The sequence below is a fragment of the Aquarana catesbeiana genome, linkage group LG11, assembly GCF_042186555.1.
Source record: "Aquarana catesbeiana isolate 2022-GZ linkage group LG11, ASM4218655v1, whole genome shotgun sequence".
NCBI lineage: Eukaryota > Metazoa > Chordata > Amphibia > Anura > Ranidae > Aquarana > Aquarana catesbeiana.
This window is the reverse complement of record NC_133334.1, coordinates 3,421,317-3,439,020: the sequence shown is the minus strand read 5'-3', so window position 1 is coordinate 3,439,020 and position 17,704 is coordinate 3,421,317. Positions and strand designations below refer to the sequence as shown.

At 42.9% G+C, this 17,704-nt stretch overlaps 2 protein-coding genes across 2 annotated transcripts in view; both read left to right on the top strand.

The window, feature by feature from the left end:
• The window catches only part of LOC141111809 (hemicentin-1-like), an 89,168-nt gene extending 79,145 nt beyond the window's left edge, over window positions 1-10,023 (top strand). The window contains exon 12 of the mRNA XM_073603952.1: window positions 7,619-10,023. The gene's annotated coding sequence lies outside the window, so the exon portion shown is untranslated. The remainder of the gene's footprint in view (window positions 1-7,618) is intronic.
• The window catches only part of NUCB2 (nucleobindin 2), a 202,963-nt gene that overhangs the window by 153,995 nt on the left and 31,264 nt on the right, over window positions 1-17,704 (top strand). The gene's annotated exons all lie outside the window — the stretch shown is intronic.

The following is a 17,704-nucleotide window of genomic DNA, read 5'->3' as shown; positions in this document are numbered from 1 at the left end:
AACAGTCTGTGGTATTAGATAAGGGCATTAAGTATACGCCTAAGAAAGGACTGAATAAATTTGACACCTACATAAGGATTCAAAAGTTTATTTAGGAAACTTAATGTGAAAAAATACTATGCACAAAATCAAGGAGAAAGGGCAGCAATGGAAGGCAATTTCACGAATCTAAGGAATAGATCTGTTTTCGACCCGACAATAGCCAACAATAAATATATAGATTTAGTTAAGAGATTGGTTACCACTGATTTAGAACAGTTACCGAAAAAAGGGCCTAAAAACACTGGAGGAGAGGAATGATATTGCGATCCGCCCAGCCGATAAGGGGGGGATTGTGGTACTCTCCATAGACCAATACAAAATGGAAATGAGTAAAATTCTTGGAGATAGGTTTTTTACATATCAAATATTGGCAACTAATCTTATCAAACAGTTTAAACTTGAATTGGCCTCTTTGGTTTAGTACGGGGTAGAAAAGGAGATACTTAACAAATATGAAGAGTAATATTTGGTCCCCACGACATGTAGATTGCCTATTATATATTATAATCCGAAAATACACAAAAATAGAACAAGTCCACCTGGGAGACCCATAGTAAGCGGGATAGAGTCACTTACTGCAAGACAAAGGTAATACATCGACATACATCTGCAACCTTTGGATAAAAAATACCACGGCTTTTTTGAAAGACAAAAAGCATACTCTACAGTTGTTAAAGGGATGTAGCGGTGATACAAATGTAGTGATGTCCACAACTGATGTGGCCTCCACTATATACAAATATAGCTCATCAGGAGGCTATGAAAGCAGTCAAATGGGCCTTAAAAAAGAATATCCATATGGAAAGAAGTTTGCGTAAATTTATTTTGAAATGTTTCGATTTTTGTTTAAAACATAATTATTTTTGGTACGAAAACACCTTCTACCTCCAAATAAAAGGCGTCTCCATGGGCGCAAAATTTGGCGTCGCCAATTTGTACATGGCTAAATGGGAGGATGAGGTTGTTTTGTACAATATGGATTTGAGGATTTCACTCTACAGGCGTTTTATTGATGATATTTTGATAATATGGAAGGGGTCTAAGGCAGATTTGGAAGGCTTTCTGTAGAATTTGAACGGCAATGAGTGTAATATTATGCTTTCATGGGATATTAGTAGTGAAGTCATACATTTTCTTGATCTAGAGATTTAGGGTCCATTCACACAGGGGCAACTTTGGATCCGACTTCAAGTCGCCCCAAGTCTCCCCTACTCGCCTCAAGTCGCGCTAGATGAAAAAATCAATGTAAGTGAATGGATCCGTTTTAATGCACACTACTGCAGTCGCTGCAACTTCAGAAAAGGTTCCTGTACTACTTCAATCCGACTTCTAGGCGACTTGTACCCATTGATTTCAATGGAAGTCGCCTCCAAGTCGGATCCCCTGTCTTAACTGAAGCAACTTTCCAGGAAGTAAAAATAGTTTTCTAGGCAAACCCCTCCCTCTCACAGAGCTGATTATTATGTGATTGGCCACTGGCAAAGTCCCCTGTGCTGGAGGCAACTTTAAGTTGCTTGTAAGTTTCCCCAAGTCGCGCTGTGGTTCATACTCAAGTCGTGTCCAAGTTGCCTCCCAAAGTCGCGCTGGAAGACGTGTTGCCCCTGTGTGAATGGACCCTAAAAGTACACCCAGAGGTTTAGAAACGAAAACTTATTTTAAGGCCACAGACTGCAATTTAAACATCCCCACATCTAGTTGCCACTTTAGGCCATAGATTAATAACCTACCCAGAGGGCAATTTATGCGTATTAAAAAGAACTGTACAAATAATGACGGTTTTGAGATGCAAACAGATAAATGAATGGAAATGTTCACTGAGAAGGGTTACCAATTATATTTTCTCAGAACAGAGAAAGACAAAGTTAGAAGCATAGAAAGGGAACAGCTTTTAGTAGATAAGGAAGACGGTGACAGTAGTAAGGGCCAGATGGGCACTTGCATTGTGTTGGACTATAATTTACAAAACAGAGAGGTGGAAAAGATCATTAGCAAATATTGGGGGGTACTGAAGCAGGATATACACCTCAAGGATAGTCTGTCAGATAAACCAAGGATTGTCTACAAGCGTTCACCGAACCTGAGAAATAAACTGGCACACAACATTGTGGAGCCACCAACACCTATACCTAAGATGTTTTGGGATGTTAAAGGCTTCTTCTATGGATGTGGGAGGTACTATAGTTGCATTAGGGTTTTCCTAATAATATTAGAAAGGTTAAAAGTTTTATTAACCCAAAATGCCAACACTTACACACGATTAGAGGCTTCATCTCATGCGATACGATTTCGGTAGTATATGTTTTATAAAATGCCCACGTAACTTACTGTATGTAGGAAGAACCAAAAGGGCATTAAAAGTTTGGATGGAAGAGCATATTAGAAATATCTGAAAGGGTTTTAAGAAACATCATTTATCAATACATTTTCAGAATGTCCACAATCAGAATACAGCAGGGATGCATTTTTGGGGCATAGAAGCCCCTAAGAGACACTGGAGAGGGTCCAATTATATAAGGGAGATCAGCAAAAAAGAATCCTGGTGGATTTATCAATTGGGATCCTTGGCGCCAGGGGGGTTAAACAAAGAGTTTGACCTTAGGTGTTTTTAGTAATAGTTAAAGGCACTACATCTGGGTCATATTTATTATGGTTGGGAATTGGGTTACCATAGATTTAAGTTGGCATTCATAGAGCCAATGAGGGATAGAGATCGCCCATGCCCATTTATATTGATCTAGGCAGATGATGTTTTGATATGGTGCACATTAGAGCTCTTATGATCAGTACCTGATATAGGGTCGGTACATATCCATATGTTCAACCGGTCATCATCTTTTTCCCAATTTTGCCTTTCATCGTTATACTTTTGAGGATGTTATACAGGGTTAATGAGGGGTGGCAAGATGCGTTGATAGTCTTCTTTATATGACTCTATATTTTCTTCTATGGAATTTGTATATTGTTATGATGTTCTTACAGCTGTGTAGGGCCTATTATATAGTAGCACATGAGCACTTGGTACTGGGTTGTTATGTGCATGTCGGTTGGTATTAGGCTGATATCGGCTTTCATACCTGTGCATGTAGGTTGTTGTATACATGTATACGTAGGTTGGTATTAGGCAGCTTCCGGCTTTTAGAGTGAGATTTTATATAAATATATGTTTTATTATCGATATATACATACATGTATCTATCTATCTATCTATCTATCTATCTATCTATCTATCTATCTATCTATCTATCTATCTATCTATCTATCTATCTATCTATCTATCTATCTATCTGATATATCTCTTTTTTTTTTCTTTAGTAGATAGATTATGCAATAAAATAGGTTGGTCTTTAGTTTCTGTTAAAAAAAAAAAAAAATAGGTTGGTCTTTGATGGTACATAATTTAGGGGTGGGCTAGTGTGGATGTGCGTGTTTGTGCATACATGCATGCGCGTTGCTACACATGCGTTTACCTGTCATTTATTTTATATGAGTTGTCCTATAGGTGATGATGTTTTTTTTAGAGAATTTGGTTAATAAACACAGTATGATCATATTGTTGACTGCTATTTACAGGCAGATGAGGGGGTTAGGATGTCGTTGTTTTCAATGATGCTGTTTTATATATATTTTTTTATATATTTTATGTTAGTGACGCTGTGAAGATGTTTCCTTCTCCTTACATACCGTCTTGAATGTAACCTGTAGAGGGATATATAGGCAAATTTTAGGCTGATGAGTGCCTTATAAGCCATTATAAACTGATGTTATTAAGCTGCTGTGTGTTACTGTGCTTGGTCACAATACACGACATGCAGTATGGGTAGTGCGGAGCGTTCTGACCTATAAGAAAATGGCCGAGAGCATATAATAAACTATAGAATGTCCTTGGTCTTCAACAAAATGGCCGCAATGACATATAATTATTGACATCTCAACCGTCCAATAGAATTCCCCCTGAGGAAGATACGTTATTTCCAGGTATCGATACGTTAGGGAGGGGACATTTACCGGTATTGACACATGTTGGGGAGGGGACAGGATGGTTTGTGAGACAGTGGGGTGTTCTCAGAGTGGGAGAGGACACACCACTACAGCGTCTTTATATTTGATTGGCTTGTTACAGAGTGGTGCGCTCATAGCACCTATTAAATGTGAGTACCCTAATATAGGGAATATTGTCATTTTAAATCAAACTTTTAAAATGGTAATACACCATCCAGTTTCCTCTGTTTTCCATATGAATATTGTTGCAAGCAACCATCCAAGGATCTGAATGCTGACCATAAACCCAGAGGTGGTTTAAAAGCGCGTTTTGACCGAGCTTAGGTGCGAGGTCACATGCTCCGAGGTGAGCGTCTACACCAAAGGGGGAGCACAAGAGAGGACACCAGCACTTTACTGTTATATCATCTGTTTTATCATCTACAATGAGCACCAAAAGAATGGAGTTATGAATGGACTTTATGATGCGATTCTGTGGACACAGATTAATGCATGAATTAGTTTGGCACAAGAGCATTTTAAAGACGGGTCACTTTATTTCTATATTGATTATTGTATATTGATGCACTTTTATATAGATTTATGTAAATTACATGTTGTCACTGCAATTATCTCACAGGGTTGCAAATTTCTCTATCGCATATGAATGGTACATGTGTATATAGAGGTGTGTATGCTACACAGGTTGTCATTGGGAGTATCACATAGGATTGCAATTTTTAATTGTTTATGATCGCAACTTGTAATGGCAAAAGATTGCATTATTATGTTTACTAGATTTTTACATAGGAATAGAATATCTCACCACCACTATGTTACTGTAGTCAGTAATATTATAATTTAGTACGATTACCATATGATTACATTTGGATAGCGCAGCATTATATTGGTATCAAAATAATTTATAAAATCATCCTAAAAATAAAGTTTTATTTTTAAAGTATTATAATTTGGGTTATATTTCTAAATCTGATTTAATTTAAATTTTTCTAATCTCTCTTTCAAGATTCCAAATAAAAAAGTAATGACTGTTCACCATTCTGCCTTTCAAAATATTGATGCCTAATGCCGTGTACACGCGACCGGACTTTTCGACAGCAAAGGTCCGACGGAATGAATCCGCCGGACAATTCGATCGTGTATGGGCTTCATCGGACCTTTGCTGTCGAAAAATCAGACGGACTTTAGAAATAGAACATGTTTCAAATCTTTCCAACGGACTCGAGTCCGGTGGAAAAATCAGTTCGTCTGTATGCTAGTCCGACGGACAAAAACCAACGCTAGGGCAGCTATTGGATACTGGCTATGAACTTCCTCATTCTAGTCCGGTCGTACGTCATCACGTTCGAATCAGTCGGACTTTGGTGTGATCGTGTGTTGACAAGTCCGATTCGACGGAACTCCGTCGGAACTCCGTCGAAAAGTCCGGTTGTGTGTACACGGCATTAGGCTCCATACACACTGGAGCTCAAAAACGGCCGTTTCGAACGTCGGATTGCTGGCAGGAAAACACTGCTTTAAAAACGCGATTTTATCAGCGTTTTGCATTGCCGTCAATGCACGTTTAGCGGCACTAGCTTTCAGCAGTGTTTCTCTGGCTCTATTCAAAATCAGTGGTTCCCTATGGGAGCCCATTAATATGAATAGAAGTCGTGCCGCAAGTCGGACCATGATGGTCCGACTTGCGGTTCGACTTGTGTGCTGAGGATGAAGGAGAACCCCGCAAAATAATGAAAAAAAAAATTGGCGTGGGGTTCCCCCTCGGACGATACCAGACCCTTTGGTCTGGGGTGGATTTTAAGGGGAACCCCTTACGCCAAAAATAACGGCGTGGGGGTTCCCCCCAAAATCCATACCAGACCCTTATCTGAGCGCCCCCCCCTCCTGAACCGTACCAGGCCGCATGCCCTCAACATGGGGGTAGGTGCTTTGGGACAGGGGGGCCCTGCGCCCCCCCACCCCAAAGCACCTTGTCCCCATGTTGATGAGGACAAGGGCCTCTTCCCTGGCCGTTGGTTGTCGGGGTCTGCGGGCTTATCGGAATCTGGGAGCCCCCTTTAATAAGGGGGCCCCTAGATCCCAGCCCCCCACCCTATGTGAATAAGTATGGGGTACATTGTACCCCTACCCATTCACCTGGGGGAAAAAGTGTCAATAATAAAAACACACTAGACAGGTTTTTAAAGCAATTTATTAGGCAGCTTTGGGGGGTCTTCTGACTTCTCCACTCTCTCTGGCCTCTTCTCCCGGTCTCCAGTTCTTCTGCCGGGCTCCTCCGTTATCTTCTGCTCTTTTGCTAGTGGTGGCCAGGTCTTCTCTGTCATCTTCTTCCCTCCGGTCTTCTTCCGATGTTGACTCAACAAACTCTCGCGCTGCAATGCCGTATGTGAGGTGCGCAACGACTTATATAGGCATGGGGCATGGTCACTGGGTGATGTCATCCGGTGACCCCGCCCCTTATGACATCACCACCCCATCATGCCCCAGGGCGGTGACATCATAAGGGGGCAGGATCACCGGATGACATCACCCAGTGATCACACCCCATGCCAATATAAGTCGTTGCGCACCACGCACCCGGCATTACAGCGGGAGAAAGCGTCGTGTAAACATCGAAAGAAGAGCAGAGGGAAGAAGATGACGGAGAAGACCGGGCCACCGCTAGCAAAAGAGCGGGCAAAAGAGCAGAAGATAGCGGCGGAGCTCGGCAGGAAGAGGCCAGAGAGCGTGGATAAGAGGCCGGAGAGTGCGGAGAAGAAGGAAGGGACCCCCGAAGTCAGAAGAGACCCCCGGAGCTCCCTAATAAATTACTTTAAAAACAAAACGGGTTTGTCTGATCGTGTGCCGGTTGGCACATCAGACTTCAGGCTTTTATTAACGCTACTATTGTAAGTGTAATACTTTGTATCTTTTAAAGTAATTAAAAAAAAAAAAGGTTTTACAATATTTGGAGCATTTATATTTTATATGTACTACGTGCATCCACCCACCGGTCTGAATGGTTAATGAGGCGGCCTGAAGAGTTTTGAGAGTGCTCGCTGCGTATTGAAACCAAGCTGTGTTTTAAACAACATTCTTTCCTTGATCCTCTGTAACGGGGGATCACGGTCATCTGGTAAGAAGAGATTTCTTCTAAATGGTGGTGGATTCAGCACAAAATAACAGCGTTTGGAGACAACATCGCACATATAGATGGATTTCATTCATTTATTTTTTGAGCACTGGTGGACTTTATATTGATTTAGAATCTACAGTATATAATCAATTATTATTTATGATTTCAAAGGTTTAGCGCGATTCTATTTTTCTTTTAACTCAGTATACTATACACTCTCCCCATGTGACAGCTCTGGTACATGCTGATTGGCCCAGCACTGCCACATGGCATGAGTCACATGTTCCTCCGTACCTGGAAGTACAGGTTGTCTTCAGCCTCTGGTGGGGAGTGAAGTAAAGGTGAGTATGTGTGGTGGGGGAGGAGGGGATTGAAGAGAACATGAGTATAGTATCCGACATCAGACATGTTATGGTTGGCTCACCAATAATGACAATGTTCTTCCCTCCACCTGGTCTACAGGAATGTTTCCTATTGTTGGAGAAATGAAGAACAGACAGGACGGTACCGACTGTACATCCACCATCACCTTCACACCGGAGTACTCGGACTGTCCAATCAAATTGCAGGTATTTTATAATGATCAGACTGCAGAGGAATTCTTCACAGTGCCACTGGTGTGAGCAGGAGATCCGAGGAGGGACTCATATCTTCCCATTAATGGCGGTCATTTGACCATATGAGGAGGAGATCGGAGGAGGAACTCATATCTTCCCATTAATGGCGGTCATCTGACCATATGAGGAGGAGATCGGTGGAGGGACTCATATCTTCTAATTAATGGCGGTCATCTGACCATATGAGGAGGAGATCGGTGGAGGGACTCATATCTTCTCATTAATGGTGGTCATCTGACCATATCAGTGACAACATTGAAGCCAGAGGATCAGTATGACAGAATGAGGAGTCATTGGATCTCTCCGGGATCTGATGGATATTCAGTGAGGACATCTTCTGTATCGTTATTGTGACACTTCAGTGTAATGACCGGATTACATTTTATATCACTTCTATACATATGAAAACTTTCTCTGCTGGTTATCTGAGTGTCAGAGAATGTGGCTGAATGGTGAAATCAGGCTGTAAGAGTTTCCTCCCCCAGGAGCCCCACAGTCTGGACACCCCATAATGTATATAGAGCTCAGCTCCTCCCACACATTATATAATGTATATAGAGCTCAGCCCCTCCCACACATTATATAATGTATATAGAGCTCAGCCCCTCCCACACATTATATAATGTATACAGAGCACAGCTCCTCCCACACAGTATATAATGTATATAGAGCTCAGCCCCTCCCACACAACATATAATGTATATAAAGCTCAGCTCCTCCCACACATTATATAATGTATATAAATCTCAGCTCCTCCCACACATTATATAATGTATATAAAGCTCAGCTCCTCCCACACATTATATAATGTATACAGAGCTCAGCTCCTCCCACACAATATATAATGTATATAAAGCTCAGCCCCTCCCACACATTATATAATGTATATAGAGCTCAGCCCCTTCCACAGATTATATAATGTATATAAAGCTCAGCCCCTCCCACACATATAATGTATGTAAAGCTCAGCTCCTCCCACACAATATATAATGTATATAAAGCTCAGCCCCTCCCACATATTATATAATGTATATAGAGCTCAGCCCCTCCCACACATTATATAATGTATATAGAGCTCAGCCCCTCCCACACATTATATAATGTATATAAAACTCAGCTCCTCCCACACATTATATAATGTATATAAAGCTCAGCTCCTCCCACACATTATATAATGTATATAAAGCTCAGCTCCTCCTACACATTATATAATGTATATAAAGCTCAGCTCCTCCCACACATTATATAATGTATAAAAAGTTCAGATATGCCTGGCTCCTCCCACACATTATATAATGTATATAGAGCTCAGCCCCTCCCACACATTATATAATGCAGAGTATATAAAGCTCAGCTCTGTCTGGCTCCTCCCACACATTATATAATGTACAGTATATAAAGCTCAGCTCTGTCTGGCTCCTCCCACACATGACTAGAAGATCTGAGAGGTGATGGCGGTTACAGGAATTGGGGGGGGTTCAGGACGGGTCAGAACTTTCTATGCTGAACCCAGATTTGTATTATAGAACTTCCCGGCTTTGGTTTGCCCAGCAGACATGTAAAGAGACGTGGAGGGATCTGCAGACTATCGCATACAACTCCCAGATCATTACTGACATGACAGGTTCTCTTTACCAGACCTGACCTATAGACTTACAATGGGAGAGGAGATCAGTAAAGTGCAGTCACTGTGTAGCTCTGCAGAGCAGGAAACAGAGATGAAGACAGATGGAGGAATATGATTTATAAATGATTATAAAATATTCACAGAATGATACAATGTTCCATCAGACCGATCATTGATGGGTTTTTCTAAAGATGGCAACTATGGTTTCTCTTTAAAAGCTGAACTTCAATCGGATATCACAAGGATGTATATTTGTCTCATTACAATCCTCCTATCACTTCCTGCACAGCAGCACTCAGACTGGGAGAGGGAGGGGCAGCACCGGGAGCCAATCAGATGTGCTGCAGTGAACATGTGGTGTGACCTTATCATTGTGCTGCTGCCCTTTCATTATCCAATCATCAGGCTGGTGGTGTGTTCTGACCAGGTTATCCTGCTGTAGCTGTATTGATGGTTGAAGATCTGGCTGTGTTGTCTGGTAGGGTGGTGGGATCATAGAACTGAGGACGGGGTCCTGCGAGGCTCTGAGACATTTCACTTGTGGTGCCATCCTCTGGTAAGTTTGAATAAACTATGGACATTTCTAACACATAGTTATTTGAATAAAGACACCAGTCCATTCAGTTCAACCTCTGTGTGTGTGTTTGCTAGGATGCCCATCTAAGAGATTTTGGAACTAGCAACTCTTACCACTGACACCACCGATTGTGGAAGGGAGTTCCAAATCCTTTCCACTCTGACAGTAAAGAACCTGGTTTACGGCTAAACCACTTCTCATCCAATTTCATTGAGTAGCTTCGTGTCTTCTCACACTCCCTGAGACTCAATAGTTTTCTTTCTACCCTGGAATTGCCATTATATCCCCTCTCAGCGTCTCTTCCCCAAGGAGAATAATATGATGTTTCTCGTAAGTGAGGTCCTCCATCCCCTATAACTGAGATCCTCCATCCCCCATAACTGAGGTCTGCCATCCCCCATAACTGAGGTTCTCCATCTCCTATAACTGAGATTCTCCATCCCCCATAACTGAGGTCCTCCACCCCCCATAACTGAAATCCTCTATCCCCCATAACTGAACTCCTCCATCACCCATAACTGAGGTCCTCCATCCCCCATAACTGATCTCCTCCATCCCCCATAACTGAGGTCCTCAATCACCCATAACTGAGGTCCTCCATCCCCCATAACTGATCTCCTCCATCCCCCATAACTGAGGTCCTCCATTCTATTAGCTTTGTTGCCCTTCTCTGGACTCTCTCTAGTTCCAGCACATCCTTCCTGAGGACTGATGACCAGAACTGGACTAAACTTCAGATGTGGCCGGACCAAAGTCTAGTAAAGTGGTAGAATTAATGCTTTTATTTCTATCCAACCCCCTCCCCCTATAGGATTATCATTTTATCTCTGGAGTTGATCCTCTTTTTAATACATGCCAATATTCTGTTTGCTTTGCTTGCAGCAGCTTGGCATTGCATGTCATTGCTGAGCTTATCTACTAGGACCCCCAGATCAGTCTCCATTCTTGATTCTCCCAGAGGTTCTCCCCCTAGTGAGTAACTTGCGTTCATATTTTTAGCCAGCTTACTTTACATTTTTCTACATTAAACCTAATTTACTAATTGACCACCCCCCTTTCTATTTTATTGAGGTCCCCCTGTAAGGTTTCCATATCCTGCTGTGAAGTTATTGCCCTGCTTAGCTTTGTATCATCAGCAAACACTGAGATTGAGCTATTTATACCATCCTCTATATCACTTCAGAATAAATTAGAATTGGTCCCAGGACATATCCTTGGGGGACTTCACTTATGACTCCAGACCAGTATGAGTTCATGGCATTTATCACCACCCTTTGGACACACACCTGAAACAGTTTGGTTTGGCAAGAACGATCCTTCATAAACCCATGCTGTTTACTACTAATGATACCATTTTCATCCACAAATTCTTGGATATAATTCCTTATCATCCCCTCCAATAGTTTACATACTATTGATGTTAGACTGACTGACTTGTTGTTTCCAGTAATATCTCGGCCCTTTTTTTTTTTCAAATATAATATTTATTAATACCCACAACAGGCAAAAACAGGTCATTATATCCATGTCATAAAGCCAGTGAAAGCATCAGATAAAAAAAAACTGACAAGTACATCAGACAGCAATGTAATGTAAACATTATATAGTTACATAGTAGGTGAGGTTGAAAAAAGACACAAGTCCATCAAGTCCAACCTATGTGTGTGATTATATGTCAGTATTACATTGTATATCCTGTATGTTGCGGACATGCCCCCCGCTGAGACCACCACCCGCAGAAGGGAATTCCACATCCTTGCCGCTCTTACAGTAAAGAACCCTCTATGCAGTCTAAGGTTAAACCTCTTTTCTTCTAATCCTTATGAGTGGCCACGAGTCTTGTTAAACTCCCTTCCACGGAAAAGTTTTAGGAGGAAGAAGGTCCTGATTCCTCTATATCAGTGGTTCTCAACCTTGCTAGTGCCGTGACCCCTTGATAAAATTTCCCAAGTTGTGGGGACCCCTAACAGTAAAATTATTTTCGTAGCGTGGGTTGTCAGCACCCAAGGCAAGACAAGTAATTTGCGCCCCTAATGGACATTTAGCGCTCCCTAAGTCCCTTCCACTCGTACAGTATTGAAACCCCTTATGGTACATTTTAGGATGTACCACTCTCTCTCTTTGTTCTCTTTCTTTATCTATCCTTATTTCTTTTTTTTTCCCCAATCCCTCTCACTAGCCGTCTTTAGGTTCTTTCTCTTATTCTTTCTCTCCCTTTTTCTTTGTTCCTCCCCCTCTTTTGCTCTCCCTTCCATGTATTCTCTATTTTTATTCCTTCTCTTACTCCTTGGTGGGGGGAATGGGTTGAGTGGCAGTGCAGGCGGGTAGTTGAGATGAGTGGCAGTGCTGGGGGGAGTTCTGATCAGCAACTTAGGTCCTCTTGATCAAGGTCATCTGCTGAGCTGAGAACTGTAGTGGGGTCTTTTAATGGCAACTATAATCACAGGTAGTGTTACTTACTGTGTCTCCGACTTTGTGGTGTCTCGTAACAGTGACACCTATGCCGAAATCAGGAGATAGGGTCTCCTCCAGCCCCTCCCACTTCATATTCCTCACCAGTCGGCTGACCTCTAGTCTCTGTCCCTCAGCTATGCCGTGAACTGAATGGGCTCCAGGAACAGCCCTTCTGGGCGGCCGCAAAAAGGCTGGGAGAGCGGAGCGGGCTTCAGGAACAGACCAGGATTCGGTGACCCCTGACAAATCATCATTCGACCCCCGAGGGGGTCCCGACCCCCAGGTTGAGAACCACTGCTCTATATAGATCTTTATATCACTAGAGGGGTCACCAGCAGGAGGAAGGAGGTCCTGATTCCTCTATATAGATCTTTATATCACTAGAGGGGTCACCAGCAGGAGGAAGGAGGTCCTGATTCCTCTATATAGATCTTTATATCACTAGAGGGGTCACCAGCGGGAGGAAAGAGGTCCTGATTCCTCTATATAGATCTTTATATCACTAGAGGGGTCACCAGCAGGAGGAAGGAGGTCCTGATCCCTCTATATAGATCTTTATATCACTAGAGGGATCACCAGCAGGAGGAAGGAGGTCCTGATTCTTCTATATAGATCTTTATATCACTAGAGGGGTCCCCAGCAGGAGGAAGGAGGTCCTGATTCCTCTATATCAGTGGTTCTCAACTCCTGTCCTCAGGACCCACCAACAGGCCAGGTTTGCAAGATAACTGAAATAAATCTCAGGTGATATCATTTGCTGCTCAGTGATTGCAGTATTCTAGTCTGCATCTCCCCAAGGCAATACCTAAAATCTGGCCTGTTAGTGGGTCCTGAGGACAGGAGTTGAGAACCACTGCTCTATATAGATCTTTATATCACTAGAGGGGTCACCAGCAGGAGGAAGGAGGTCCTGATTCCTCTATATAGACCTTTATATCACTAGAGGGATAGGAGGGTGTGGCATATACATTGTTCAATCAATCAGACAGTGAGAAGGGGACACCTCACCATCTGTCACATGTCCTCTGAAGAGCAATCCAACACAGATCACTATACAGAGGGCACTGCACATGTGACCAAATCCTTACAGTGGACCAAGTATAGGATATGTTGTGGCAATGGCATCATTTCCGGTGTTCCCAACACTGTTTATCTTTCATTATAAACGATGGGTACGATAAACACACATTTAGAAATAATTTTTCCTTGACCATATACATTCCCTTACACTGGTTGTGGTATGGGCTTCTCTGTTACTATATAACACTAGAACTGAGTCTGTTCCATCATAGAGTGTTCAACATTTCATTTAAGTTTTGCATTGGAATTTTGCAGCCGTCCCTGTTTGCTTATTATGAGCTACAGAAAAATGGCCGCGGTTGTAGTCTTAGGAATATCCACTAGAAAATGGCCGTCACATTGTTTCCAATGGTAGGACTTCAAGAAAATGGCCGCTTGTCAACATAATATAATAAACCTATTTAAGGACACTTCCAGGGCTGATATGTATTCCCTGATGAAGTCACGTGATCGTGTCGATACGCGTCGGAACTACGGGCACCGGAAGTGACGTTAGGCCATGAGCTCGCTGCTTGTTTTTGTTTTATTTTGTTTTAAACTGCTTAATGTGAGTACCTTGCCGTTTTCTGTTAAAAAGAAGCACTAGTTCTATATACTTCACTATTGGGGTTTCCTGCCTTTTCCTTCTCTCTCCATCTGCCTGATGTGTTGTCCTGAGAGGAATCTTATGGTTGATTATCCAAAGAAAGCAAATCTTTATACATAAGAAGCATTTGCCAGGCTCCATACAGATCGCTTCCTAGGAAGATCGTTTGCAGGACCTCAGGATCACCCCTGGCGGTAAGGTAAAGAGCCACTGCACCACTGAAGATAAGGATCACCAAAATCACATCGTCACTTTTATTAGTTGTAATTCAGCACTTTAAATCACCAGCACCTTCTTTGAAGACACCATTTACTGTGAAGTTTTCCTTACTGTGAAGTTTTCCTTACTGTGAAGTGTTCATAGCACTTGCACTTTATTACGTTTAGATTTATATGGTCGTAATGTAAATTTCGTATTTACATTTTTTTACACATGGAATATGTATTACTCATTTGTTATTGATGATGCAGTGTCTTTTGATGTATGCAATTTTTATGATCATTTTCGCATGAATTTTGAGTGTTCATGATCCAATACATGGAGCACTTTAGTCATCACTGTAGCACTTTAGTTTTGGAGCGCAGCACCATATATTGATTTTTTTTTCCATTATTTTTGTTGGGTGGCGTTTGACCTGGTCAGTCCTTGCTGCAACCAAACTTTCTAATTATCTAGTTTGGGTAGCGCGAGAATACTTATTGTATTTATCTACTCTGACCTCACAGCTGCCTCCTGGGGACTTCCTGTCACATGTTTTAGGAGGTGGACCCAGAGTTCCAGGAAGTAAAGGGAGATGATTCCTCTGCCCTCAATAAAAATGGCCGCTGTGAGAGGAATGAGGAGGAAAAGAGAAGTAAGTGTTGTGTCCTCGCTATGCCTTTCCCTCCTATCCTACAATAAGCCAGACTGAGTGTAATCCTGAAGTTTTATCAACCAGTTTCCGACCGCCGCACGCCGATGTACGTCACCCATGGCATGGGCAGGCATAAGGGCTTACCTGTATGTCCCTGCCTGCCCACGGGCAGAGGGTGCCCCCCCCGTGCCTGCGGCGGTCAGATTATTGTCGGGAGCGATCCGAGGTGAGGGGGAGGCCGCTGATTCATGGCCACCCCCTCACGATCGCTCCTGGTGAATGACAGGCTTCCTCGACTTCTGAACTGTAAACAGAAGCAGAGGAAGTGATGTCATTAACTCCTCGTGAAGCCTTTTCGTTCCGGCTTCCGAGGAGAGAAGACATCCAAGTAAGTGCACCAAACACTACAAGTACAGTAGAACACTCTAGGCACACATTTCACCCCCCGATCACCCCCCCTGTCACAGTGACACCAATAGCAGGTTTTTTTTTTTCTGATTTTTGCATTGGTGTCATTTTGTGACAGTTAGTGTGGTAGGACAGTTGGTGTTAGCCCCCTTTAGGTCTAGGGTACCCCCTTAACCCCCTAATAAAGTTTTAACCCCGTGCTCATCCCCCCGTCGCCAGTGTCGCTAAGCGATCGTTTTTCTGATCGCTGTATTAGTGTCACAGGTGATGCTAGTTAGGGAGTTAAGTATTTAGGTTCACCGTCAGTGTTTTATAGCGTCAGGGACCCCCATATACTATCTAATAAAGGTTTAACCCCCTGATCGCCCGGCGGTGATATAACTTAGGTTTTAGGGTCAGATAGGGTCTGTGTCGCCCCAGGCAGCGTCAGATTAGCGCCAGTACCGCTAACACCCACGCACGCACCGTACACCTCCCTTAGTGGTATAGTATCGGTACAGATCAATATCTGATCCGATCAGATCTATACTAGTGTCCCCAGCAGTTTAGGGTTCCCAAAAATGCAGTGTTAGCGGGATCAGCCCAGATACCTGCTAGCACCTGCATTTTGCCCCTCTGCCCAGCCCACCCAAGTGCAGTATCGATCGATCACTGTCACTTACAAAACACTAAACGCATAACTGCAGCGTTCGCAGAGTCAGGCCTGATCTCTGCGATCGCTAACAGTTTTTTTTGTAGCGTTTTGGTGAACTGGCAAGCACCAGCCCCAAGCAGTGTCAGGTTAGCGCCAGTACCGCTAACACCCACGCACGCAGCATACGCCTCCCTTAGTGGTATAGTATCTGATCGGATCAATATCTGATCCGATCAGATCTATACTAGCGTCCCCAGCAGTTTAGGGTTCCCAAAAACGCAGTGTTAGCGGGATCAGCCCAGATGTGTGGGGGGCGGGTAATATGAAAACAGCAGCTGCAGGTTCCTGTGTGCCAAAGATGCTGATCTTCCAGCCTGGACCTGAGTGAGCAACTGTGTACACTGTAATCACTGAACTGTCCTCATCTCCATCCCACATCTGTCTCCCCCCCCCTCATGTTCTTTCAAGACATTCACTAACTTTCACTTTCAAGACTGGCAATAGACGGTACAAATTTCTTTCCAGCAGCCACAGATTGCAGAGAAGAAATTTGTATGATTCCCCCCATTAGTACAGTCAGTGGTGACAGAGGAATCCCTTCTGATGAGCAATTGTATTCTCCCGACAAACATTGATTATCACATCAGATATAACAACCGATCGTGATAATCAGAAGAATCCCGCAGGCTGGTTCTACCCAAATTCATCCATCAACTTGGTACATTCAGCCTGCCTATTAATGGTTCAAATCTCAGCCAGATCTCTCTGAACCAGCCCAGATTTAACCCCTTGCTTACCGGGAACTTAAACCCCCCTTCTGTCCAGACCAATTCTCAGCTTTCAGCGCTGACGCACTTTGAATGACAATTGCGCGGTCATACAACACTGTACTCAAATTAAATTTTTATATTTTTTTCCCCACAATTAGAGCTTTTTTTTGGTGGTATTTCATCAACTCTGCAGTTTTTATTTATTGTAAAAATACCACATTTAAAAAAAAATTATATATATATATATATATAAATATAAATTTTTTATATATATATAAATATACATTTTTTTCTTTTAATTATATTTTGTTATAAAATTTTAAAACAGGTAATTTTTCTCCTTCATTGATGTACGCTGATGAGGCGGCACTGATGGGTGGCAATAATGGGCACTGATCAGTTACACTGACAGGCAGCACTGCTAGCTGCCATTGATAGGTGGCACTGGTGGGCACTGTGAGGTGGCACTGGCAGGTGGCACAGATGAGGCATAATTGCCTCTTCCTCTTCAGGACTGATGCCCCTTGCAGATGAGCCAGTGATCAGCTTTTTTTTCTCCTCGCACTGTCAGCATGAGGAGAAAAAAAAACGATCACAGAGCTTTTGTTTTGATCATGTGATCAGCTGTCATTGGCTGACAGCTGATCACATGGTAAGGGGCTGGGACTGGCCCCTTACTCAGATCAGTGATCACCTGAGTCTCAGTGACTCGGTGATCACAGCACGCGCAGGGCACGTGCACAGCGGAGGCCTCCCAGAGCGCTGTGGCCGTCATTCGGCTATAGCGCGGATGTCAAGAGGTTAAACGATCTATGGCTGGTCTTAGCTCTTAGGCAGCCCATACATTGATCACTTTTTTCATTCAACTAAAAGAATGTTCCAATTCCCCCATCTACACATTGCAGGTGGAAGGTGGAATCCATTGTGGTGGTGTATAGAGCC